The sequence below is a fragment of the Lissotriton helveticus genome, chromosome 2_2, assembly GCF_964261635.1.
Source record: "Lissotriton helveticus chromosome 2_2, aLisHel1.1, whole genome shotgun sequence".
Taxonomy (NCBI): domain Eukaryota; kingdom Metazoa; phylum Chordata; class Amphibia; order Caudata; family Salamandridae; genus Lissotriton; species Lissotriton helveticus.
In genome coordinates, this window is record NC_136060.1 from 493309201 (window position 1) to 493334781 (window position 25581).

Genomic DNA, 25581 nt, shown 5'->3' on the forward strand with positions numbered 1-25581 from the left:
ACCTCTGAGACAGCCCTGCCAGCTGTTACTGCTGCCGTCGCAGGTAGGTTGCACCGCAGGCTCGGCATAGATATTCATAACTAATAGTTTATAGTTAGCTGGATAAGTACACAGGGACTTACATAGGTACATAAACAGGTATGCATCATCACTGGGTCAATAAGGCTGTCCGTCACCTTTCAGCCTCCACTGCTGCTGTTCTAGTGTGTCACGCACCATTGCCCCGGTCTCTACCAGGTTTACGGGCGACCTCCTGTAGTTTGTTACTATATGCTCCAGGTTCGGCAGGTGTTTGCTTTTTCATATACTTTTTATTTTTGATTGGAAGGTCTAACCTTCCTTTCTTTCTACTGTATTTAACCCTGGATATTACCCATTGCCCTTTGTAAGCGTTGTGGCGCCACAGGGGGGCAGGTTGGACCCCACAGATGAATTAATCATGTACTTTGAGCAGGTTGGAAGCTGAGGGTCAGCTGATTGAATTATTGATAAGGCTCGTCTCGTGCAGGCTCAGGCTGAGGCCCTCTGCACTATTATCAATGCTTCTCCCACAGAGCCCAGCCTTAGCACTGTCCTTCACCACTAATCTTATGTTATGTTTTGTTATTGTTTATTTGTAGAGCGCTCATGCACCGATGCTTCTTGGCACCTTAAGAAGACACAATCTTCAATACTAACAGTGACTGGGAAAAATGATCCAAAGATATTTACATTTATAAAAGCTTTATGGACAGTTGTAAGGCCCTTGAACACTACACAAGACTGTGGGTAGCCAGTGTTGAGATCGCAGGACTGGCGGCATGTGTGATCTTCTGCACTTTTTGTAAGCACTATGCCACAGCAGTGTGAGCAAGCTGCAGCTGATGTAGGATTTTATCTGGAGATTTAAGGCTCTTTGAATGAGTAAAGTCAAGAGGCAACTGAAAGCAGCGTTCACTCCTGACATTTTCAAAGAGGAATCACTGCAAGCACAGAAACTTTCTAGAAGAAGAAAGGGGCAAAATAGGTGCAGACCACATTCTTGGATTGGACTTCCAGGGACAGGGTGCTGTCAAAGGAACTGGGGACCCTCCCAGTGTGTCTGGCCAAAAGGGTGTGTTCTAATCGCTGACTGATGAAACTGAGATAATTAAGATCTCGGTTTAGGGTGGGTTCATTTTGTAGACGTTTTTGTCCGTCCAGCCCGCGACCATGATAAGGGCCTCTCTGAAAGGTCTTGTGTTTTGATCGTGAGACTTTTGTGCACTAGATAGGTGAAAGGTAAACTGAGTTTCATTAGCATAACACAAGACAATAGTGTTGGAATTCCTAAAGGATGACAGGACTCAGATGATAAGTAAAGATGCTTGTTTATTGACCATCCACTCTCCTCACTGGAGAGCACACCAACATTCCACGGGGAGCTTCAGGGTGGGAGAACCCAACTAGGGCAGAGGGGTAGGGGTGGACAGAATGTACCAACAGGACTGATTGCAACAAATAGCATTAGTGAACTACATCGAAGGAAGCTCCATCATCTGCGAGGAGGTCTTGATCGTTGAAGATTTCACCTCCCTCTCATCCACTGTCAACAACATCGCTGCCTCCCAGCAACTCTACGACAACCTTTTCAACTTCTTCCACACAAACATCTATAGCAACTTCTCACACCAACCCAACTCCAAAGAACGTATTGCTAACCTACCCACCACCAACGAAGACGGTCACCTGACAGAATGGACAACCCTCACCAGAAACGACACTGCGGCAATCATGCAGAACATCCACTCAAGGGTCCTAACGGACCAATGCCCCACCACATGCAAAACTTTGGAACATCACCAATCAGCACCACTCTGTCCCACATCCTCAACACCCCCATCATGTCTGCCGATTTCCGGGATGAATGGAAACTTGCAGAAATCAACACCCTCCTCACGTAGCCCACAGCTGACCTGAATCAACTTAGCATTATCAACCCATCTCCCTGCGCCCCTATCCAGCCAAAGTGATAGAGAAGGCCATTAACAAGCAACTCACAACCCACCTCGATCTTCACCATCTTCTAGACAACACACGATCAGGATTCAGAAAGAACTACAGCACCAAAACAGCACTCATCACGGCCACCAACAACATTCAAAACCTCCTGGACAGAGGAGAAAGAGCGGCCCTCATCCTGTCTGACCTGTCCCCTGCTTTTGACATTGTCTAAAACAACACCCTCATCAGAAGAGTCCATGAGGTTGGCATCCAAGGATTGGCTCTCAAATGGATCTGTTCCTTCCTCATGGGAAGAACCCACGGGGTCCGGCTGCCACCCTTCACATCAGAGACCAAAAAACTGATAATTAGTGTCCCACAGGGCTCATCACTCACCCCCCTCTTTTCAACATTCACATGACAGTGGTACCAACAGCATCTGATCGCAAGACATCACCGCCATCTCCTACTCCGATGACACCCAAATCATCCTCTCCCTGGCGGACCAAACAACCAGCGCCAGAACCAACTTCACCACCTACGGCACCATGGCAGCAGACTGGATGCAAACCAACTGCCTAAAGCTCAACTCCAGCAAGACGGTGTTACTGGTCTTTGGCAACGAGGCCTCTTCATGGGATTCCACCTGGTGGCCGTCGGAGCTGGGACCAACACCCACAGACCACGCAAGAAATCTAGGGATCATCCTAGATGACAAGCTCAACATGACGGCTCAAGTCAACGCAGTGTGCACCTCCTGCTTCCACAGCCTATGACTGCTGCGAAAGATCTTTAAGTAGTTGCCTCAGAACATCAAATGGACCGCACTCAAGCACTTATCACCAGCATGCTGGACCGCGTCAACACTCTCTATGTCAAAATCTCTAACTACTCCTTCACAGACTCCAGGCCATACAGAACCTCGACCTCGCACGCTGCACCCACAACACACCACACCCCAGGAAGCTTCACTGCCTCTCCATTCCCAAGCACAGTTAATTCAAACTTTCCCACACACATATAAAAAGCCCTACACAACACAGGACCAGAGCACCTGAACAGCCGCGTATACTTTCACCAACCCACCAGACACCTATGCTCTGCCTCACTCACACACCCTCCCCGCATCTGCAAAAGCAAAACTGGAGGTTCTTCTTTCTCCTATATCACATCCAAGTCATGAAACGACCTCCCTCAACACATCAGAGCCTGCTCCTCAAGTCTTGGGTTTCACAAGATGCTGAAAACCTGGCTCCCCTTATAAGCACCTTGCGACCACGCACCTCGCCCAAGTGGTGTGATACCCACTCGGGTGATTAGTGCGCTTTACAAATCAACATAACATAGCACATAAAATTTACCCCTGTTTGGTGGAACAGTTGGGAAGGGGCTTCAGGTGAATGTTCAGCAGATAGAGCAAGAGGAGTTACCATTGTAGGACCTCACAGCGGATATATGCCTTCAAAGAGTTGATGTATGCCTTCAAAGAGTTGATGGATGCCTTCAAAGAGTTGATGTATGCCTTCAAAGAGTTGATGTATGCCTTCAAAGAGTTGATGTATGCCTTCAAAGAGTTGATGTATGCCTTCAAAGAGTTGATGTATGCCTTCAAAGAGTTGATGTATGCCTTCAAAGAGTTGATGTATGCCTTCAAAGAGTTGATGTATGCCTTCAAAGAGTTGATGTATGCCTTCAAAGAGTTGATGTATGCCTTCAAAGAGTTGATGTATGCCTTCAAGAGTTGATGTATGCCTTCAAAGAGTTGGTGTATGCCTTCAAAGAGTTGATGTATGCCTTCAAAGAGTTGATGTATGCCTTCAAAGAGTTGATGTATGCCTTCAAATAGTTGATGTATGCCTTCAAAGAGTTGATGTATGCCTTCAAAGAGTTGATGTATGCCTTCAAAGAGTTGATGTATGCCTTCAAAGAGTTGATGTATGCCTTCAAATAGTTGATGTATGCCTTCAAATAGTTGATGTATGCCTTCAAACAGTTGATGTATGCCTTCAAAGAGTTGCTGTATTCCTTCAGAGTACAGGGGCAGTGTCACCATATGTTATCTTCCGGAAATAAAAGATTTTACCCACTTTAGGCCTGTACCAGTGACACCCACTGCTTCCATGGTCCTAAGCAGGATGTTTAGGTCAGTGGTATCAAATGCGGCCGACAAGTCTAAGAGGACTGGTACGCCCGTTTCTCAACCGTGGAACCAGTGTGTCATGGGCCCTAGTGCAATGAAGAAAACGGCGACCCTGGCTGCTGTTAGAATGGTAAGAAACAGCAACAATCAGGGTTCATTGGGCCCCTCAAGCCTCCAGAGCCCAGTGCCGCGGCACCTGCTGCTACTACCTCTGCAGTTTCTAGTTTATCAATGGGCTGGCAAAGATCATTGAGGGCCGATAGAGCAACCAGCTCGCTGCTGTGACTGGGATGAAAGCCCGCTGTGTCCATTAGAACCTTAGATTCTGCAGAGTGTTGAACCTGACGCATGGGCACTTTTTAAAGACATTGGTTGGTGGAAAGCAGCAGCGAGAAGGGTCTAAGGTTGTCCATGGCGTTGACTCCCGGATCTGGGATCTTTAGCAGATGTCTCACTCTGGCGCCTTCCAGAGGTCTGGAAAAAAGTGCCTTGCTTCCAGGAGCTGATGGAGGCAGTAAGGAGGAGGTCACTGGTGGCTAAAAAGAGCGGCTTTAGGTACGGTTATGGAACAGGATCATCTGGGGGACTCGAAGGCAAGCCGCTACCTATGGTCTACAACCGAAACCTTTTGAGACCAGAACTAATATTAATTTGAGGAAGCTTGACCTGAGGTTCAACGCCAAGACGTCTAAGCATTGGTTGACTCGAGGGCGCGGGCACCACGCGTGCAGTGTTGCAAAGAGATGATGCCCCCATCCATGGATAGCTCTATTGGGCGTTGGTAGGTCGGTGAATTGGAATGAGTGATATCCTGGTTAAAAAGTCCATCCTTGAGTTGGAAGGATTTAGGGCCAGATGTAGGTCGGTCGGTAACGGCCGAAAATCGGTATTTTCGGCCGTTACCGACTGGTATTCACGAAATGGTATGTAGAGCCACATATTTTACAGATTCGGTAAATTTACCGATCGGTAAATTTACCGAATCTGTAAAATACCGAATCGGTATTTTTACCTATTCGATAAATTTGATATGTAGATGGGACTCTTCTGAGTCCCACAACCCTTACCGAATCTGTATTTTACCATCAAATATATTTGATGGTAAAATACCGATTCCGGTGTGCATGCACATGTGTGCATGCACACCTGTGCCATATGACTGGCAGACCTGCCCTTAGGGCAGGTGTGCCTGCCACATGGCACCCGAGCCTCTATTGGGGGTGCCAGAGGGTGTCAAAGTGACACCCCCTGCACCCTTGTGGAATTCGGTATTTACCGATTCGGTAAATACCGAATCGGTAATGCCCATTCATTCCTATGGGCTGCAAAGCCCATAGGAATGAATGGGCATTACCGGTCAGTATTTACCGAATCGTTAAATACAGATTTTTACCGATTCGGTAAAAGGAACATCTGGATGTTCCTACATGTCCCCCATTCTTATTTACCGATTTTTAATTACCGAATCGGTAAAATTCGGTAATTAAAAATCGGTAACTGAGTCCTACCTACATCTGGCCCCTAGACCTATCTATCTGCTCAACAAGTCTCACAGTGATGTTTACTTTGCTCTGGAGAAAGACACCTATTTCATATCCTGTGGTTATGTTACATTGTACTGTGTTCCATTACATTACTTTATGTTATATTCTGCTGTGCAGTTCTCTCCTTATCCTGTTGCTGACATTTCTAAAGCACACATTTGCCACTGATAGGGCCTCATAGAAAATGAGGGAGTGGTGTAATGTACGTGTGACCAGACACATAATTGGAGCCTCTCCGCCCCTGGGTTCTGCCTGTGGGTCAGTGGTGGATAGTGTAGCCTCTGCACAAGGTAGGAAGGTTAATCTATGAGACCGCTGAGGATACTCGACCCCCAAAGCTGTTGAGTGCATGCCCTGGTCCTGTCCATTAAGTGCAGTTTTGGAAACTTACCAGGTGCTGTGTGCAGTCTCCTCGGACTCCCATCTCTTGTAACCCTTCTCTGCCACCTGTACTTGGCCTTCAGGAGATGTTCACCCGCTGTAGGTCAAGGAAGTGACGATTCGTCAGGCTGCTGGGCAGGTAGTACATGGTCCCAGCTCCGTGGCCATCAGCCAGATAAATAGTGAAGTTTGTCTCTTTGCTTTTCCGCCAGACAAATAGTACAGGATCTCTGCTGTTTAACCAGAAGAGAGGTAAATAGTAAATGTTCTTTCTTTTTTGACCAGCCAGCAGCCAAACACTGCATAATGTTTGTAGGATCGCCAGTGAGCGTTCAACTAGAGAACTCTCTTTGCTCTTTGCCTTAGAGACAGGCAGAGACTTCACTATTTACCCGGATGCCAGCTGCATTAGAAATTAACTGCTGCTTGTCAGACAACCAGGTAAACAGGCAAATAGTTTAGCTACATTTGCAGAAGTGGTTTACGATTAATTATTAGAACTGCTACTGAAGGGGACAATGGAGGTTGTGTGTGTTTGTGATGGTTCCAGGAGCCATCAGAGGGGGGATTGACGACCCAGTGCCACAATCATTGATTTGTGCTTAATAAAATGTTAACCTGTAACTCACATAGTATTTATTCACGTGTGCAGACGTTATTTTACACATGGATTTAGAAAACGAGTGAAGTACATGTTTTGCTTTAAGATATCTAGGATATGGACTTCAAAGCATTGACATAGGGAGGCCTAGCTGACTGCTGCCCTTTCAGAGTAAACGTGGTGGGGCAGATTTACAAGCCCATTGTGTGACATTTGCGCCGTGCATTTTGATGCAGCCGTGGCGTACATGTTGTGGCCCATTTACAACATGATGCATCTTGGGAGATGCATCATGTTGTAAAGCCCTGCGCCACATTATATCTGCACCAGGTATAATGTATGCAGGGTGGGCATTCCTGCGGACAAAGCCATGGAGAACTGAGACAGTGAAATCTACAAGATTTCACTGCGTCACTCCACGTCTTCACTGCGTCAAAATCCCTACCCCTGCTCAGACCAGGCGTAAGGAATGACACAGAGCTTTTTGAATGGGAATCACCCATTTATTGTGGCGCATTGTTAGAGTTGCGTCTTTTTCATGAGCAACTCCAGCGATGCGTCACTTTTGCATCAAAAGATGCGTCAGTATTTCTATTTCAACAGGAGGAAGTACCTGACTCTGTTTGCCCTCCTGATTGTTTCACTTGGATTTTGGCGCTGGTGTTACTCATAGCCCTAACAATTCTTTTGGGTGTTCCTTGGTGTTAGTAGCGGCTGTCTCTAGTTGGCAGAGGTATGCACTTCTGACAAATAGGGACACACTTTTTATAGTCAGGGCAAGGGGATCACACACTTAGATAACCCCTGCTCACCCCCTTGGTAGCTTGGCAAAGCAGACAGGCTTATCTCAGAGGCAGTGCGTTAAGCATTTATGACCACATACAGTAATAAAGTGAATACACTACAAATGGACACGACACAGTAGTATTATAAAAATAAGGATTTTTATATAAGGTTTAGCACAAGACCAAATAACCCCAAAAATATACCACAATCTTAATAAATACTCTTGGAAGGAAAAATAATAGTTCAAGCACGGTTTCTTCTTAGCACGAAGTCTTTAGTAACAAAAGCAACTCTTCTTCTTTAAAACACAGTTCTTGGCAACAATGTAACCCACACGGGAGTCACACGACGTCGAGGCAAAGTTAATCCAAAGGTTCGGCGTCGACCGCGAGGAGCGCTACGTCGAGCCCGGAGTCGCACAGACCCCCACAACACAGTACCTTGGAAAAGTGAAGCACTCGATGATCAGCGGCGTCGAGATGTCCGGCGTCGCGTCTTCGGCGTCGATCGGGCCTCGGAGTCGGGGCGATCTGCAGCGGCGTCGACCGAAGTCAGGCAGGAGCAGCGCTCACGAGATGAAGCAGGATACGGCATCGTCGATGTCGATGTTGCAAGAGTGAGCAGCGCTCACGGCGTCGATAGGGCTCGGCTTCGATGCGATCAGCGGCGGCGTCGACACAGGGTCCCTTGGAGCTGGAGCCGAACTCGCTACTCACTGGCGTCGCTACTGGCGTCGATCGGGCCCGGCGGCCGGCGTCGAAGGTGCGGGACACTGGAGCCGATGTCGAGCTGGATTCGGCGGCGTCCGTCGACGTCGAGATTGCTGGATTCTTCAGAGGTGCTGGATTTCAGGTTCCAGCAACAAGCACTTTTAGCAAATAGATGAAGTCCTTTGGCCCTGTGACTTCAACAGGAGGCTGGCACTCTTCCAACCCTTGGAGATTTTCTTTAGCAAGTTTGAGAGTACACACTCAGTTCCTCTCTCCTGGTTCCTTGGCAAAAATAAAGAAGCAACTGCAGGATTCCCCCAACAAGCAGCACTCTGGCAGAAGGGGTAGGCAGTCCTTGGATCAGCAGGCTTCTTGTCCTTGGTTCAGGTTTCCTTGTCAGAAGTGATCTCAAATCTTGGTTCAGGGGTCCTTCTCTTATACCCCTTTTTGGCTTTGATCCCTTTGTCCATGCAGGGGAATTTCCCCCCATCTGGGGTTTGTTGTGGGTGTTGCCAGGCCTAGGCACCTGGCCTATTCACTGTGCAGGGCAGAGTCTTCAGCCGCCCAGCAAGAGCGGAGCCAGCATTGTCACTGGCAGGGGCAGGGCCATCAGTTGCCCGGCAGGAGGTGGGGCCAGGAAAGTCCCTGGCAGGCACAGAGTCATCAGTCGCCTGGCAGGGGGGCGGAGCCAGCATTGTATCAGGCAGGGCAGGCTATCAGGAGCTACTCTTCCCCTACTCTCAATGCAAATGCCCCACTCACCCCACACTGACTCATTCAGACCTCTGGAGCCACCCAGCTCCTGTCACACGCACACCAGAACCAGCAGAGACCGGTAGACAGTTAGACAAGAAAATAGCTACTTTCTAAAAGTGCTATTTTCAAACACAGAGTCCAAAAACCATCCACACAAACGGATGCGTTATTAAACCCTGAGTTCAGGGATACCAAACTCGACATTGCACCATGCTCCCCGAGCCCGCTAGGATTATAGCATTAATAATCCTGGCAGCCCATTCTAACTGATGGAGAGCAGGTTACCTTACAATAGTGAAAAACGAATATGGCTGTAATTCACTATTAGGACATGCCAACCTTGTCAGGCTTGTCCTACCATATGCTTACAATGCACCCTGCCCTTGGGCCTACCATAGGGGTGACTAACATGAAGTTAGGGGAAGGTTTAGGGACTGGCAAGTAGGTGTACTTGCGCAGTCTGCGTGACAGTACCAGACTGCACGTAGGTCTAGCAATGGCAGACCTGTAGACATACTTTTACTAGGCCGCTTCTGTGGGTGGCACAACACGTGCTGCAAGCCCACTAGCAGCATTTGTATTTACAAGCCCTGGCACTCCTGGTGCACTCTACGAGGGACTGACAGTAAACCAAATAAGCCAAACATGGAATTCAATCAATACAGCAATTTCACATAGGGAGCACTTGCACTGTGGCACTGATCAGCAGTGGCACAGTGCCCAAAGCAATATACCAGCAAAAACATCGTAAATAGAGGAGGCAAACAGAAAAAAATGGAGGAGAGACTCATGCCAATGATGTCAGGTCTAACACGTGTCCCCTCCAGCTGAAATGTGGGGAGAACTGCCCTTACCCTAGGGAGTCCTCATCACTAAGGCGGAAAAATCTGGACAGACCATCAGCATTGGCGTGATCTGTGCCAGGGCGGTGTTCCACCGTGAAGTCCGTCCCCTGTAGGGAAATGGACCACCTCAACAGCTTTGGTTTCTCACCCCTCATCTGCATCAACCATCTGAGGGGCCTGTGGTCTGTCTGAACCAGGAAGTGAATCTCAAACAGGTAGGGTCTTAGCTTCTTCAGCGCCCAGACCACAACAAATGCTTCTCTCTCTATCGCACTCCACCTCTGTTCCCTGGGAAGTAACCTCCTACTGATAAAGGCTACAGGTAAGTCTCGGCCCTCTTCATTCACCTGAGCTAGAACAGCCCCCACGCCATGCTCTGAAGCGTCCGTCTGGCCAACAAATTCTTTAGAAAAGTCGGGTGCCTGGAGTATGGGTGCTGTGCACATTGCAGTTTTCAGGGTGTCAAAGGCCATCTGACAGGCGTCAGTCCAGATCACAAGTCTTGGCTGCTTCCTGGAAGTCAGCGAAGTCAAGGGGTGCACAATGTTACCATAATCCTTGACAAAGCTCCTGTAGTAACCCGTGAGACCCAAGAAGGCTCTCACCTGAGTCTGGGTTTTGGGCGGTGCCCATGCCAGGATGGTATCAATCTTGGGTTGCAGGGGGGCCACCTTGCCGCTCCCTACTTGGTGCCCCAAGTACACCACTGAACCCTGCCCAATCTGGCACTTACTGGCTTTGATTGTGAGGCCTGCTCTGCGCAGGGCCAACAACACTTCGTGGAGGTGGCGCAAGTGTTCCTCCCAGCTGGCGCTGAACACTGCGATGTCGTCCGGGTAGGCGGCACTGAAATCCTCCAGTCCAGCCAAGACCTGGTTGACCAACCTCTGGAAGGTGGCAGGGGCATTCTTCATCCCAAAGGGCATAACCCGGAACTGGTAGTGCCCATCTGGTGTGGAGAATGCTGACCTCTCTTTTGCCCCATCAGTCAAGGCGATCTGCCAGTACCCAGACGTCAGATCAAACGTACTAAGGTACCGGGCAGCCCCCAACCGATCTATGAGCTCATCAGCTCTGGGGATGGGGTGCGCGTCAGTCTTGGTGACTGAATTGAGTCCTCGGTAATCCACACAGAACCGAAGTTCTGGTGAAGCACCAGGCGCTGCAGCCTTTGGGACCAAGACCACTGGGCTGGCCCAAGGACTGCTAGAGGACTCAACCACCCCTAAGGCAAACATTTTGGAGACCTCCTCCTTGAGGTATGCTCTGACCTTGTCAGTCACTCTGTAAGCCTTGTGCTTCACAGGAGTGCTGTCCCCGGTGTCCACATCATGGACACACCACTGAGTGACACCAGGAATCAAGGAAAACAGATCAGGGAATTGTCCCAACAATTGGCGACAATCCTGCTGCTGTTCAGGGGTCAGTGTGGAGAGGACAACACCATCCACTGACCCATCTTGCTCTTTTGCATACAGGAGGTCAGGAAGAGGCTCACTCTCCTCCTCCATTCCAGCATCTGTAGCTAGGAGCATGCCCACTTCGGACCTTTCTAAGTGGGGCTTCAAACGTTGACATGCAGGACCCTCAAGGGGTTCCTGGGAGACTTTAAGTCCACCATGTAGGTGACATCGCTCTTTTTCTCCACAACCTCAAATGGTCCAGTCCACCTGTCCTTGAGCGCACAAGGTTCCACAGGGGACATGACCCAAACTTTCTGTCCAGGCTGAAGCTCTACCAGAGTGGCCTTCTGGTCGTACCACCGCTTCATCTCTTCCTGGCTGGCCTCCAGATTTGCCTGAGCAAGATCTCTGAAGCGCCTAGTCTGGTTCCGAAAGGCCAGCATGTAACTGTATACATCCTGGGGAGGTTTCCTGGGAGATTGCTCCCAGCCTTCTTTGACCAGACTCATAGGTCCTCTTACCGGGTGTCCATACAAAAGCTCAAAGGGGCTGAACCCTAGAGACTTCCGTGGCACCTCACGGTAAGCAAACAACAGGCATGGCAAGAGGACGTCCCATTTACGCCTCATTGGTTCTTCAAGACCCATAATCATGCCTTTAAGGGTACGGTTGAATCTCTCAACCAACCCATTACCTTGAGGGTGGTAAGGAGTGGTGAACTTGTAGGTTACCCCACACTCCTTCCACAGAGACTTCATATAGTTGGAAAGGAAGTTGGTGCCCCGGTCTGACACCACCTCTCTGGGGAACCCCATTCGGGAAAAAACACCCATCAGTGCCCGTCCCACCACGGGGGCCGTCACTGTTCTGAGAGGGATGGCTTCCGGGTACCGTGTGGCATGGTCCACCAAGACCAGGATGAACCTGTTGCCCATGGCTGTCTTGGGGTCCAGGGGCCCAACAATGTCAATCCCCACCCGGTCAAAGGGGGTACTGACCACGGGAAAAGGTTGGAGGGGAGCCTTCTGCTTCCGCCCGCTTTTCCCACTTGCCTGGCAAGTTTGACAGGTCTTGCAATGGATATCTGTATCCCTTCTCATCTGACGCCAATAAAAATGGGTGATAAGCCTGTCATAGGTCTTGTCCTGCCCCAGATGTCCAGCTAACGGAACGTCATGAACCAAACCCAGTAGAAAGGCTCTGAAGCGCTGGGGTACCACCAGCACACGGGCTGACCCAGGCTCAGCAGCCTTAGGCTCGCTATACAGGAGATCGTTCTCCCAGTAGACCAAATGTGACCCTGACTGATCACCTGTTGTCTGGGCTGAGGCCTGCTGCCTCATACCCACAAGAGAAGGGCACACTTTCTGTTCTGCACAAAATTATTCCCTGGAGGGACCACCATCCTGCTGCCAGTGGGTCAGCTCGGGCAGGTCTCCCAGTTCAGCAACTTGTTCACCTGTGGGTTCCAGGGCATGCCCCTCAAGGTCTGCCTCCTCCTGGACCACAGGAACTACGGGGGATGGTTTCCCGCGCCCCCTGCCTCTTCTCTTCACAGCTGGGTCCTGGGCCATACTTTCAGGCTCCAGAACCCCATCAACACCCTTACTTGCTGTCATGGATCGAGTGGTTGCACACACCCACTCTGGCACACCCAACATTTTCAAATGTGTCTCCCTCTCCACCTTAGCCCAAGGGGAGTCTTCCAAATCATTGCCCAGGAGACAATCAACAGGCATGGCGGGCCTTACCGCAACTTGAAGAGTACCTGAAACTCCCCCCCATTCAAAGGGAACCTGAGCTACCTTACACTCTCTCTGGGAGTTGTCAGCAGCTATCACAGGGTAGAATGCGTGGGGAACAACCTGCTCTCTCGACACCAAGTGACACTTGACAGCTGTCACACTCGCTCCGGTGTCTCTGAGAGCTTCCACTCTATGGCCATTAATGGTCACCCACTGCCTATATTTCTTAGTGTTACTAGGCAGAGTGGGTGGAGGGACCATTTCCATGTCTCCTAAAGAGACCAGGGACATCTCTGCGGGACCCTCCCCACCATGCGCAACCATCTCCTCCCCTCCCAGGGCTACACTCGCCAACTGACGGGGGGGGTGCACGGGGTGGTGCATTAGAGTTCTTCAAGGGACACTGGGGATCATAAAAACGGTGTCCCACCTGCTTACAAGCGAAGCAAGTCATGGGGCCCCTACGAACAGGTTTACCTATCGGGGCCTCTGATTTCTTATCTGGGGGAGGCTGGGAACCCTTCCCTTGGTTCCCTTGGGGATTACTTTGGGGCCCTTTCTGGAACTCCCTCTGTTTACCCTTGTCCCCCCCACTCTTCTGCTGGGGACCCTGCCCACCTTTGGCTGAGTCTCCCACTGGACCCTTGTGGACCCTGGTACTGACCCAGCAGTCCGCCTCCTCAGCAAGTTTTCTAGGGCTAGATATCTTGCTATCAATAAGGTGCTGGCGCAGCTCTGGAAAACAGTTATTAGACAAGTGCTCCCAAGCAAACAAATCATAAAGAGCATCATAACTTTCCACTTTGCTGCCCTTTACCCAACCATCCATGGCTCTGCAAAAATATGACACATACTCCACCCACGTAGTACCAGGCAACTTCTTACACTCTCTAAAGGCCTGTCTGTACTTTTCTGGGGTTAGGCCATACCTTAACATTAAAGCATCTTTCATATGAGTATAAGACATCCTATCCTCAACAGGCATGTCTAACAGGGTATCTCTTCCCTCATTCACAAAGCGACCCCACAACCCCGCTCCCCAATCCTTCTCAGGGACCCGGTGGGCCAACAATGCTAACTCATATGCTTTAAACCATTGACCAATATCCTCATTCTTCTGAAAATCTTTGATCACATTTTTGGGAAAATAAAACCTACTTTCTGCAGGCACAGATGGGATGCTGCCACCAGAGGGATTCAATTCTAACTCCTTAGCTTTGAGCTCCATGTCCCTCACCATTCTCTCACGCTCCAAAGCTAACTTTTCTCTTTCAAACTCCAACCTTTTGATCTCCATATCAGCTTCTCTCCTGCCTCTTGCATTCTCTATCTCCAACTGCCCATCTATCTTAAGTTTTGCCATCTCCATGTTGTATGCTCGCTCCTTTGCCCTTTCTTCTCTTTCTTCAGGAGAAAGACCTTTGGAGGAAACACTGCTGCCGGGAGGGGATGTGGGCCCATTCACTGGCACCTCCTCCTCCCCTTCCCCTGTCGGTACCACCACCGGATCAGAGGGATCTCTGGCCTCTAACCAGGCCTGCAATGCTTTGAGATATTCTGGTTTGTTTTTGCAGCCTGTGGTAGGAACTTTAAATTCTTGCAAAAGGATTTCAGATCCTTTAAGGGATAGTCGTTTATCTTACTCCTATCAAATTCCTCCACAACAACAACAGGGGTAGTGACTCCGGCATCACTCATGGTCAAAACTGGCAGTTTCAAAAATCAAGCTCCAGGAAATTGGAGAACAAAAATAGGATATCCAACCAAAACAGATTGTGGCTGAGCTATGGTCTGCTTTCACTATGTAGCGCACACTAATCACTGCACATGGGTCATAAATGCAAAGTTCAAATCCTCACCGCTGACCCACCAATGTTAGAAGCGGCTGTCTCTAGTTGGCAGAGGTATGCACTTCTGACAAATAGGGACACACCTTTTCTAGTCAGGGCAAGGGGATCACACACTTAGATAACCCCTGCTCACCCCCTTGGTAGCTTGGCAAAGCAGACAGGCTTATCTCAGAGGCAGTGCGTTAAGCATTTATGACCACATACAGTAATAAAGTGAATACACTACAAATGGACACGACACAGTAGTATTATAAAAATAAGGATTTTTATATAAGGTTTAGCACAAGACCAAATAACGACAAAAATATACCACAATCTTAATAAATACTTGGAAGGAAAAATAATAGTTCAAGCACGGTTTCTTCTTAGCAGGAAGTCTTTAGTAACAAAAGCAACTCTTCTTATTTAAAACACAGTTCTTGGCAACAATGTAACCCACACGGGAGTCACACGACGTCGAGGCAAAGTTAATCCAAAGGTTCGGCGTCGACCGCGAGGAGCGCTACGTCGAGCCCGGAGTCGCACAGACCCCCACAACACAGTACCTTGGAAAAGTGAAGCACTCGATGATCAGCGGCGTCGAGATGTCCGGCGTCGCGTCTTCGGCGTCGATCGGGCCTCGGAGTCGGGGCGATCTGCAGCGGCGTCGACCGAAGTCAGGCAGGAGCAGCGCTCACGAGATGAAGCAGGATACGGCGTCGTCGATGTCGATGTTGCAAGAATGAGCAGCGCTCACGGCGTCGATAGGGCTCGGCTTCGATGCGATCAGCGGCGGCGTCGACACAGGGTCCCTTGGAGCTGGAGCCGAACTCGCTACTCACTGGCGTCGCTACTGGCGTCGATCGGGCCCGGCGGCCGGCGTCGAAGGTGCGGGACACTGGAGCCGTTACTCACGATGTCGAGCTGGATTCGGCGGCGTCGAGATTGCTGGATTCTTCAGAGGTGCTGGATTTCAGGTTCCAGCAACAAGCACTTTTAGCAAATAGATGAAGTCCTTTGGCCCTGTGACTTCAACAGGAGGCTGGCACTCTTCCAACCCTTGGAGATTTTCTTTAGCAAGTTTGAGAGTACACACTCAGTTCCTCTCTCCTGGTTCCTTGGCAAAAATAAAGAAGCAACTGCAGGATTCCCCCAACAAACAGCACTCTGGCAGAAGGGGTAGGCAGTCCTTGGATCAGCAGGCTTCTTGTCCTTGGTTCAGGTTTCCTTGTCAGAAGTGATCTCAAATCTTGGTTCAGGGGTCCTTCTCTTATACCTGGCCTATTCACTGTGCAGGGCAGAGTCTTCAGCCGCCCAGCAGGAGCGGAGCCAGCATTGTCACTGGCAGGGGCAGGGCCATCAGTTGCCCGGCAGGAGGTGGGGCCAGGAAAGTCCCTGGCAGGCACAGAGTCATCAGTCGCCTGGCAGGGGGGCGGAGCCAGCATTGTATCAGGCAGGGCAGGCTATCAGGAGCTACTCTTCCCCTACTCTCAATGCAAATGCCCCACTCACCCCACACTGACTCATTCAGACCTCTGGAGCCACCCAGCTCCTGTCACACGCACACCAGAACCAGCAGAGACCGGTAGACAGTTAGACAAGAAAATAGCTACTTTCTAAAAGTGCTATTTTCAAACACAGAGTCCAAAAACCATCCACACAAACGGATGCGTTATTAAACCCTGAGTTCAGGGATACCAAACTCGACATTGCACCATGCTCTCCGAGCCCGCTAGGATTATAGCATTAATAATCATGGCAGCCCATTCTAACTGATGGAGAGCAGGTTACCTTACAATAGTGAAAAACGAATATGGCTGTAATTCACTATTAGGACATGCCAACCTTGTCAGGCTTGTCCTTCCATATGCTTACAATGCACCCTGCCCCTGGGCCTACCATAGGGGTGACTAACATGAAGTTAGGGGAAGGTTTAGGGACTGGCAAGTGTACTTGCGCAGTCTGCGTGACAGTACCAGACTGCACGTAGGTCTAGCAATGGCAGACCTGTAGACATACTTTTACTAGGCCGCTTCTGTGGGTGGCACAACACGTGCTGCAAGCCCACCAGCAGCATTTGTATTTACAAGCCCTGGCACTCCTGGTGCACTCTACTAGGGACTGACAGTAAACCAAATAAGCCAAACATGGAATTCAATCAATACAGCAATTTCACATAGGGAGCACTTGCACTGTGGCACTGATCAGCAGTGGCACAGTGCCCAAAGCAATATACCAGCAAAAACATCGTAAACAGAGGAGGCAAACAGAAAAAAATGGAGGAGAGACTCATGCCAATGATGTCAGGTCTAACACTTGGTATCCTATAAAAGGTTGCTATCTCGCCATGAACGCATGAGGAACATATATTGGACAAACATGAGTAGACGGATGTCAACATGGGGTTGTGTAAAAACCTTCTGTAAATGTATTGGATCTGAAGTGACATACGAACATAGGGAATTACATCTCCCTATGTAACCACTCCAAGATGGCGCCTGTCTTCCAACGGGCGTACATCACGTATGCGTCATCACGTGACCCCGCCCGGGAGTTTTTAAACTTCGCCGGTGGAGTATTCCGGCGTTCCTGGGATGAGTCCAGGTCCCTTCTCTGAGACCTGTACGGTAAGGAGGTATCGGGCGGGAGCGTTTTTAGCTGCTGAATGAGCTCACTTGCTGGGATGCACTATGATAGCGGGCCTTGGGTTCCACGAGTATATTGGAACGTTGTTTGAATGGGGATCAATAAATAGGCTGTAGGTGATTTAGCACATGAGAGCCTAATCACCAGACATGAACTGCACCTATTATGTCGTGATTACACCCTTTATACAACGTAGGTCAAGTAAGAGGGCTAAGGCACAACAATGAGTTGGATGGTAGTGTGGAGAGTTACCACAAAGAACTGCTCCTACTCGGCTAGGCTCTCTGCGAGGGTGCAGAGTGTGCCGTGTCCTTAATGCAAAGGTGTTGCACTATCTATATGGCTTTTTTGCACTAAGTGATGTCATCTAGGTGAAGAACCACACCTTGTTGATGAGTGCATCGAGGTAATTCATGTACCCCGTTATCTCTTACATTATTCCATAGGTTGATGCAACAACTGACAGTTTTTATGAAAGGCACCTTGTCTTGCTGGTATGAGAAGACGTGGCAATACGAGGGTAATGTGCTTTTAAAGACTACAAAGACATTAGATACACTCTATATACACTATGTTCAGGATGTGATGAGGTCCATGGTGTGTGACAGTGGATTCTCTGTATGTTTTAATTTGACAGTGCCTGTACGGATGATGTCCAACTCTGGTGCAGTGACTATGTGGTGAGCCCTGATGAAACTGCTAATAGACTCAGTAGGCAGTGAAACATGTCGGCCACAGGTAATGGTACGCTCGTCTAAGCTACCAGCCCTTTTATCTCCGCAGTCTACATCTGGTTCCCAATAAAGTTATATTGGTGTAGCTGTGGATTTTAATCATCACTCTTTAAGTCACACCAAGATTTTACACTTGGTTTTTCTCGTGCACCTTTATGTTCTTCCTTTGAAACTCTCCATTTATAAATTGTGTGTTGGACACGTATTTCTTTCTCTTCCGATAAAGAGAGGTGACCGATGATGAGAAAGGGGTGAGAGTCGGTACCATCAGCCAGTAACCCCGAGGGTGTGTGCCCGTGAGGTACCTCTCTTTGTCACCACATATTTTTTTGGACAGAATGTTTGCCATAAATGTGTGAGTGGTCTGTTCCTTTTAGAACGGACAGTGCGGGTACTGTCAAATTATAATCTGTATGTGTTTGAGCCTCTTAGATTAAATTTGAGATTACACTACCAGTGATGTAGTGTTGGACTGTCGGGCATAACCTGATCCACAGCTACATTGAGAGTGGCTCAGTAGTACTTATGTCAAATAATAAATATATTGACATAAGGATATGCATGCAAAATCTAGCCCAGTAGAGCAAATTATATCCAGTCCTTGGTGCCGGGATTTGTTGTGATTGTAAGTATTTCTGATGCATCTGTTCATCCTTGCCCCATGGAGAACTGTATTCTGAATGCAGCGCATCCATGGTGGCGCAATGACATTCGGCGCTGATGCAAGGAAACTGACGCATCTATGCAGATGCGTCACTTCCTTGTAAATCTGCGCCAGTGTTTTTGTTTGCCCTGTAAAATTCTCTATTTCTTCCCAACACCAGAGTGACTGTGTTCTCATTCAAAATGTCATTTCTGTTCGCTGACTGTTTGAAGGACATGTTGCCATGAAGTGGGTTGGACAGTGGGTTCCTTTACCTGCAGGATGAGAACAGGGGAGGCAAATACTCCCTTGTGAGATATCGTGAAGGCCACGAGGATGAAGGAAGATGCTGCTGTATTGTCTGCGAGAGGGAGCCCTGTTCCAGTCTTGACGCACAGGCTGTATGCTGATCTATGAAACACGTGGGAGAGGCTCTTTTCTCCCAAGCTCTATGCTGCAGTAGTGTCCTTTGGTAATAATTAGTCGTAACTTGTTAGGTGTTTGCTTGCGACACCTTCCCTGTCCACCCTTGAAGGAGGACTTCCCTTTTCCTCCCCTGGAGTCTCTGCTCTTTCTAAGGCTGCTCTTGGAGGTACTTTCTAGAGCGACCTCTCTTTGCTTTTTTTTAAATGTAACCTTCATTCGGTTCTATTTGAGACTCTCTGTCCACTGACACCTGCTGCTTATGATCCCCCTATTTTAATCCCCACTTCTGAATGAAAGGGAGTTTCCCTTAAAGGTGAACTGAATCCTCATCTTTCTAGTCCTGCCTTTAAATACAGGAACTTTGCATGGTTGCTTTGACTCACCTGGCTCATTTACTTCTATGCTGTCAGCAGGTGATTTTTGATTTAAGATGAATTAACAGATATGAGGTCTCATTTTCCTAATGTTTTAATAAACTTTTATTGGTTTGAAAATGTACTTCTCTCTGCCTTGACTGTGGGGCAGTAACATGCTTCACTGGGATTGAAATGCTGAATTTTATAACTGTAAGCCTCAGTTCAAAAACAAAGTCCATCCGAGCAAGTGTAGCGCAGCCCTGAGTTTGCGCCCGGTTTCCGCGGTGCAAACCACCTCCTTATCATCCCATGCTAACATATATGAGCCAGCTAAGCAGACAGAATAGGACACATTATAACGCAAACATTTACAACACATGCCTTTACAACGCAGTTTTTACATCGCAACATCCATTATAACGCATGATTTTACAATGCATGCCATCACAACGCATTTTTAGAAGCTACATTTACAACGCATTCCATTACAACGCATTCCATTACAATGCATACCATAACAACGCATAATACTTTTAGGGCAACAGTAGGGTAAGTGTTGGATAGTGTAGGGGTAAAAAATACTATTCCCATGTACCCCAAAACCCATAACCACCCTAAAACTTAAAAAAGTCCCCATTACTTACCTTATAATGCATTGTAATGGCATGCGTTATAGTGACATGTGTTGTAATGGCATGCGTTGTACTGACATGCGTTGTAATGGCTGTGTTGCAATAGCATGCAATTTAAAGGCTGCTATGTTGTAAAAGTAGTGCATTGTAATGACTGTGTTGTAATGGATGTTCCGAACGGACACCCCGCGGTTTAAAGGCACTGAGAAAGGAGTGAAGTGGGGCTCTCAGTCAGTGAGCCTCTTTTCAGTCATGGTGTGAGCTCCTTGAGTCGGACTCAAGGCACAACTCTGCGCGGGGGAGCTTGGCCATTCCAGATGCGCCCTCAGTCAGACAGCTGTGCGTCGTCAAGATGGCCGACGCCTGACTCCACTCCACAGGTGCATTAAGGACCCCGCTGCTTGCTTAGCAACTGTGAGCAAACATTAGCTTTCTGACGCGCGCCTGATCTATCTCTCCTGGAAGAGGATTGATTTTACCTCCTGTCAGGGGAGAATGAGCGCTTCTCGCCGCTCTCCGGACATGTTAATCATGAGGAGACGGAGATGGCTTTATCCGCGCTGATGACGCCTGAAAAGTGAGGCACCTGGGACTTTGAATCACTCTGGCGCCGGGCCAGACCTTACATTGACATTTCCAACTGCGCACCGTGAGGATGTGCTCTGTATGAGGTTCAGGCAGCGGTGTCGAGTGTCGAAACACTGCAACATTTACAGGAAGGAGATCTTCTGAGAGGGCTGAAAGGATGAGCAGACCAAGATGGTGGAACGTGGGCTTCCTGAGGTCATTGCTTCCTGAGGTCATTGATTCCTGAGGTCATTGATTTCTGAGGTAATAGCTTCCTGAGGTCATTGCTTCCTGAGGTCATAGCTTCCTGAGGTCATAGCTTTCTGAGGTCATTGCTTCCTGAGGTCATTGATTCCTGAGGTCATTGATTCCTGAGGTAATAGCTTCCTGAGGTCATTGATTCCTGAGGTCATAGCTTCCTGAGGTCATTGATTCCTGGGGTCATAGCTTCCTGAGGTCATAGCTTCCTGAGGTCATTGCTTCCTGAGGTCTTTGCTTCCTAAGTTCATAGTCTTCCTGAGGTCATAGCTTCCTGAGGTCATAGCTTCCTGAGGTCATAGCTTTCTGAGGTCATTGCTTCCTGAGGCCATTGATTCCTGAGGTCATAGCTTCCTGAGGTCATTGCTTCCTGAGGTCATTGCTTCCTAAGTTCATAGCTTCCTGAGGTCATAGCTTCCTGGGGTCATAGCTTTCTGAGGTCATTGCTTCCTGAGGACATTGATTCCTGAGGTCATATCTTCCTGAGCAATGATGCTTCCTGAGGTCATTGCTTCCTAAGTTCATAACATCCTGAGGTCATAGCTTCCTGAGGTCATTGCTTCCTGAGGTCATTGCTTCCTAAGTTCATAGCTTCCTGAGGTCATAGCTTCCTGAGGTCATAGCTTTCTGAGGTCATTGCTTCCTGAGGTCATTGATATCTGAGGTCATAGCTTCCTGAGCAATGATGCTTCCTGAGGTCATTGCTTCCTAAGTTCATAACATCCTGAGGTCATAGCTTCCTGAGGTCATAGCTTTCTGAGGTCATTGCTTCCTAAGTTCATAACATCCTGAGGTCATAGCTTCCTGAGGTCATTGCTTCCTGAGGTCATTGCTTCCTAAGTTCATAGCTTCCTGAGGTCATAGCTTCCTGAGGTCATAGCTTCCTGAGGTCATAGCTTTCTGAGGTCATTGCTTCCTGAGGTCATTGATTCCTGAGGTCATAGCTTCCCGAGCAATGATGCTTCCTGAGGTCATAGCTTCCTGAGGTCATTGATTCCTGAGGTCATTGATTCCTGAGGTCATTGATTCCTGAGGTCATTGATTCCTGAGGTCATAGCTTCCTGAGGTCATTGCTTCCTGAGGTCATTGCTTCCTAAGTTCATAGCTTCCTGAGGTCATTGCTTCCTGAGGTCATAGCTTCCTGAGGTCATAGCTTCCTGAGGTCATAGCTTTCTGAGGTCATTGCTTCCTGAGGTCATTGATTCTTGAGGTCATAGCTTCCTGAGGTCATAGCTTTCTGAGGTCATAGCTTCCTGAGGTCATTGCTTCCTGAGGTCATTGCTTCCTAAGTTCATAGCTTCCTGAGGTCATTGCTTCCTGAGGTCATAGCTTCCTGAGGTCATAGCTTCCTGAGGTCATAGCTTTCTGAGGTCATTGCTTCCTGAGGTCATTGATTCCTGAGGTCATTGCTTCCTAAGTTCATAACATCCTGAGGTCATAGCTTTCTGAGGTCATTGCTTCCTGAGGTCATTGATTCCTGAGGTCATTGCTTCCTAAGTTCATAACATCCTGAGGTCATAGCTTTCTGAGGTCATTGCTTCCTGAGGTCATTGATTCCTGAGGTCATTGCTTCCTAAGTTCATAACATCCTGAGGTCATAGCTTTCTGAGGTCATTGCTTCCTAAGGTCATTGCTTCCTGAGGTCATTCATTCCTAATGTCATAGCTTTCCTGAGGTCATTGATTCTTGAGGTCACAGTTACAAATAAGTAAGTAACAGACATGAGAAGGGCGCAAACATTCACCATACAGGTATCTTGGCGCTATAACAACCATGCTGGATCCTTAAACACAATACACCCCTATTTCTGCACCATATTTCCTATTCCAACGTGACTAGGCCCTTAATCCTTTCTTGGAAGGAATCACTGGGACACGTATTACATGTATGTAGCGTTGCCTCTCATCATCGGCGTATAAATTATTAAATTAGAGATACACAAAGCACATCACACAATCCAGGATGATACACACTTACCCGAAATGACTTACAAAGCTGCCATCTAATTTCCTTGATCCCGCTTATCGGGCTACGAGTCTCACAGAAACACCAGCAGGGAGAGCCTGACTTATGAAGCCAGAAAGAGATACCAATGTGTGCAGAAAAGTTCAGTGCCCTTAAGATCCCTGCTAGACTCAGCGGAGGAGGTGAGCCCTGTAAGCAGGGCTCTTTGACCTGTCAATTCTATAAACCAACTTGAGAAATGTCCATTTATGGATCATAGAAAACATTGCACACTGGTCAGATGGTCGCTGATGAGAGCCTGAGATTCACGCGCCCCAAACCAGCCATCTCTTGTTTGATTTTAGGTGATGACGTACTAAACTGCTCGTGAACACCCCAGCACCAATGATCATTTAAGATTTGAAACCGCCCCAATCATGTAGCTAGCACTGACTATATGGTATGTCATGCTATGTGAAGTGTATTTGTAGATCCCACAACTCCCCCAGGAAGGTGTCCTGGCACTCAAGCAGGAGCTGTAGGGGCGGAGACACGGACAGGCCTGGGTGACGAGTAAGCTCTTCAGTTTCTTGCAGATTTCATGAACTGAGTCGGTTGCTCTAATGTGCAGGGTCAGGTTGTGCCAGGCTTTAGGATAAGGTATAAGGAGGCACAACCACAGGGTCTAGTTCTGTGCATGCGTGAGGGATGCGAGTAGAAGCCGTGTGATCGGAGGTGTTTGGTAGGCTTGTGGAAGTTCATGAGATTGGTGTATGCGTGCATGAGGAGTTTGAAGAGTGCTTGTTTGTGGATTGGGAGTCAGTGGGTCACTTTGAAGTGTGGGGTAAGGTGAGTGTGGGGTGAGAGGTTGATGGTTGAAGGACTGGACTTTTAACAGAACCAGCGGTGCCAGGGAACAACACCTATAACCTTCATGGGATACCTGTTTCGGCGCACAAGTGACAGAGACACGGGACACTTCCTTCGGCGTCAAAGATCAGCGTTTATTTACTGCAGGGAAACAAGAGTCATTAGAAGTACAACGGCATGTAGGTTCTGTGAGTCTGCTTCGAATTGCATATGTGGGTCGCTCCTTTTATACTAGTTTTCGACATAGACTAACATTACGAACAAAAGATTACAACTCAGTTCCCACAGTAAACTTCAAAGGCTTCATTCATAGCATCGGAAACCCGGAACACACTGATAATAACGTTTGCCGGTTCCCAACTGTAAATGCACATCTTCTCATCATTAGGCACATTCCACTCTAGTTGTAAAAGGATGAGGGTAGAGACAAGAACAGCTGCAAGGAAGTCAGACAACAGTAGAGAAGAGAGTGTGAGGGTAATATCGGAAGGCATAATTGAGAGATCAAAGGAATCAAGCCGAGTGCATGCAAGGCTGAAACAATAGGCTTCCGTGGGAAGATTACCCTCAAGCGGAGCCATCTGCCTTTTCAGTGTCATTCCCCTGGTCATGGAAGGTGCATGAAAGGAATGTGCATCTTCCGTAAGGCCTGGGACCTGAAGGGTCACGAGGCGGACAGGTTCCTGCTTGCTGACTACGTGAGGGCAAGAAACAAAATGGATGCCGTATCTAAAATGGAACCCAAAGGTTCAGATGACGAAACACGTAAATAGGGCGAACGCCGCCAAGTAGTGTAGCGAAAACGCGTACACTTACCGAACTCATCATTTACGGTTCATAGATACCTTACTTGCCCATATTCGTTTATGCTCGAAACATCGTAATGATTCTCACTGAACCTCAGACGCTCCTTTAGCCCTCATGTAGGCAAGAACTAGTCGAAATCAGAGTCGATCTCGATATTCATCAGGTCATTCAGATGTTGTTGGAACATTATCTTATCCATCAATGCCTCTTTGGTAACAGATGGCCGTCTTATACACGTAGTAGCACAGAGGCCACATAAGGCAGGACCACACTGCACACAAAGACAACATGTGAATAGGAACGCCACAACAACCCCTATAACCCCCCAACTCCTTTATATGACTGATGTCCTTCCGCGCAGCGTTTACGCGCAGCGGTCGCGCCCCAGTCGTGCCGAAGGTGCGCCAAAGGTAAGCCCGTCTACGCCCGTCAGCACCTGGACCGCGCCCAGCGCCAGACCCCCTGGTTCACGCAATGCCCAGCCCTCCCGCATTACATACGACGCCGCCACCCTCCTAGCACTTAACCCCGGCCGACTCTCCAACTGCGCCCAAGCCGCTCCTGGACACACCCATGGACCCTTCACATGCTACTCCTGCAAGTTCGACGGCACCAAGAAAAACTCCTCATCCACTAACACCAACCAGATATCTGACACCAACCACCTACAATGCATCCTGCTCAACACCCGCTCGGCACGCCATCGACCTCTGGAATCTACTAGACACCATCTCACCGGACGTCGCCTTCCTAACAGAAACATGGATGCATGCCTCTTCGGCCCCAGACATCACCATTGCTATCCCAGAAGGATACAAGATCATCCGTAAGGACCGCATCAAGCAAACAGGAGGAGGCATCGCTATCGTCCATAAGAACTCCATCCGCATCTCAACCAGCTCAGACGTCAACCTCGCTCGCGCCGAGCACCTTCACTTCCAGATCCACACCGACCCCAAGACCACACTCAGAGGCACCCTCCTCTACCGACCTCCA

General features: G+C 48.6%; 1 protein-coding gene across 1 annotated transcript in view; it reads left to right on the top strand.

Moving 5' to 3' along the window:
• The window catches only part of LOC144821564 (dedicator of cytokinesis protein 2-like), a 3201295-nt gene that overhangs the window by 2923730 nt on the left and 251984 nt on the right, over nt 1-25581 (top strand). The gene's annotated exons all lie outside the window — the stretch shown is intronic.